The sequence below is a fragment of the Mirounga leonina genome, unplaced genomic scaffold (genome assembly GCF_011800145.1).
Source record: "Mirounga leonina isolate KUSES-001 unplaced genomic scaffold, KU_Mleo_1.0 Mir_101664, whole genome shotgun sequence".
NCBI lineage: Eukaryota > Metazoa > Chordata > Mammalia > Carnivora > Phocidae > Mirounga > Mirounga leonina.
Window position 1 is genome coordinate 12,155,221 of NW_023270175.1, and position 3,045 is coordinate 12,158,265.

Here is a 3,045-nt window from a genome sequence, read left to right on the forward strand (position 1 = left end):
ATACAAGCTCTGTTAACCACTCCTTGGAGATTCTGATTTGGTAGATTTGAAGAGGGATCTACAAATCTTGTTTTTGTAAAATCTGCTCTAGTCGATTCCTAGGCCTTAAGTGGAAGCATCCTGCCACATGTCTCCTTTAATTCCACGTTACGCTGGTCTCCCTACTTCAGCATAACCCCCAATACTCCAGTAGTGACCCTTTTTTAAAAAAAGATTTTATTGGGGCGCCTGGGTGGCTCAGTCGTTAAGCGTCTGCCTTCAGCTCAGGTCATGATCCCAGGGTCCTGGGATCGAGCCCCGCATCGGGTTCCCTGCTCAGCGGGAAGCCTGCGTCTCCTTCTCCCACTCCTCCTGCTTGTGTTCCCTTTCTCACTGCGTCTCTCTCTGTCAAATAAATAAATAAAATCTTTTAAAAAAAAGATTTTATTCATTTATTTGAGAGAGAGAGAGGAAGAGAAGGAGCAGGAGGAGGGGCAGAGGAAGAAGGAGAAGCAGGCTCCCGCTGAGCAGGGAGCTGGATGCGGGGCTCGATCCCAGGACTCCAGGATCATGATCTGACCCAAAGGCAGACGCTTAACCAACTGGGCCACCCAGGCGCCCCAGTAGTTACTCTTAATGGAGTAAATCGTACCAGACAACTGCATACTGGAGTAACAGCCATGTCCTGGAAGCCATTTAGGATTCATTACATCTCCAGAAACTTGTGCCATTTAGAGTAAGAAGAATGTTTTCTATTTGCCTGCCAATAATAGCCATCTTCTTGGATCAAGTTTGAAAAGAAATCCCTTAATAAGAGTATTTTCTGTTGACAGCAGATTCGAATTTTTTTCGTTCTAGAAATATCCAATCAGTCTTCCTTTTCACTAGTCTCTCTTTTTTTTTCATGCTCAGAGCCAAGTGTTTTGGTGTACTATAGACTAGCAAGGGGAGTGGAAGCTCATTTAGCATGGCAAGGCAGGTGGATGAGGTTGAATCAAATCCTTGAAAGGATTAGGCCTTGCCAGGGCCTCCTCCTTTCATCCCAGTTCCCAGAAAAGTAGGCTTTACAGCAGAGCCACCATTTACAGAGGAGGAAACTGAGGCTCAGAGAGAGAGGTCAGATAAGTTGCCCCATGTCTTGCCCAGCACTAAAGATCTTCCAGTCCATATAATCTGACTCCAGAGCCCCAGCTATTAAGGTTAAACCGTCTCTTTGTGTATTTTGACAAAGCTCTCTGAGAAATTCTGATTGTATACCTAGTTAAGAAATCTTGATTTATTTCTTGAATCCTTAAAATTATTTTAAGTAAAGTTAAAAGTATTTTAAGTAAAAATGTAATACAAAATCATGGTAACAAGTTCAAATTATACAAGAGATCATCCCTGTCTCACCTATTCCTGTTCCACAGTTCCCAATCTTCCAGCTCATCTCCCTAGAGGCAGCTGCTATTTTTCTGCATGTTCCTCCAGAAATATTCTGAGCATATACTGAATATGTATGTATGTATGTATTCAGTATATGTGTATATATGGAATATATATGTGTATGTATATATTCAGTATCTCTCTCTATTCACACACACACTCCCTTAAAAGATAAATGGAAATGCATCATACATACTGATGTTTCCAGTCTAACTCAGAAATCCTGCCTTGGTAAGTAACACCATCTCCAAGATCTGAGAAAACCTACTAGCCAAACACAGGTGACAGGATGGATATGATGTTTTATATACGCAAGAAAAACCTGGTGCAGCAAAAAAATTCATTCTGTAGTGTCAAACAGTTAATCTGGATAGGTAGTGACTCCATCTGGAAGTGTCTGCTTTGAGGGGCTTTTGCTCATTTGGGTGTATGCTAGATGGCATTGCAAGCTGAGTGCATGGATCCCCTATGTCTTGTAGAGTGTTGTATCTCACTCAGTATCTAATGAGCTTAGTTCCGTGTGTGTATACACTGGGTGCTAACTCAATGATGACCGTACGTCGGCCTGTGAAATTTGCTTTGTTAGCTTTAAAAATACATCCTTGTAGTAGAGTGTGGGTTACTCCTATGCCACTCCCATGATAAGTCCTTTTGTTATCCATGTTTGGCCTTAAGTACTAAGGTGTTCTGAATGTTGCAGTGTACATATTTTGAATCATGCTGAAAATCTAGCTTCCAGCACACTGGCAAAGGTTGCTGGTATGGACAAGCATGGTATGAAAAAGAAATCCTGACTAATATTTGTACTTTCAGAAAAGCATTAACAAAATACCACCTGACACCTGAGGACCACAGGAACACAAACAAACTATCACTTATTTATGAATAAAAAAGAGATGTTTTGCTATAGGTTATAAAGAATTGGTATTAAATTTCCAAACAACAACTACTGTCAGTTTTGGAGGGGATAAAGTTCACGAATTATGGATATGGGAGATAAAGACAGGATATAAGTGCACGTGGTCAAAAATAAGGCATTGAACAAAACTAAAACATGAACGCTAAACTGGAACAGATCACACTAATTTGCTAAACATGGGGAGCAACCTGGTGTAGCAGAAAAAGCATAGACTTTTGAGTTGAACAAACTTGGAGTCCAATCCTACTTAGCTGTTAGGGACCCTGAACAAGCTCTCTTTGAGCCACTTGCCTCATTTGTAAAATGAGTATGATCAGGATAAATTTTTTTTTATTATAAAAGGAATTTAAGCAAACTAAACACTCACCAAAGGAAGTAATTCCTTTATTATCATTGAGGGAAACAAAACCTCCAAAACACATAGGAATATCTTTCCTTATTAATTGTTCCCTTAACAGCCTATACTTACTTTCACAGTTCACTTTGAATCTTGAGGTTATACCCTATAGACTTTTAAAAGTTTTTCTTTGACTCTTGAGTTTATTACCTTTCCCAGTGCAGAAGGCAGGCTTCTAAGATGGCACCCAATGATCCTCGCCTCCTGGTGTTTTTGTCCTTGTGTAAATCTCTTTGAGTATAAGCTGGATCTAGTGACTTGTTTCTAAGGAATAGAACACAGGAAAAAAGATGGAATATCACTCTAGTGATTAGGTTATAAGACT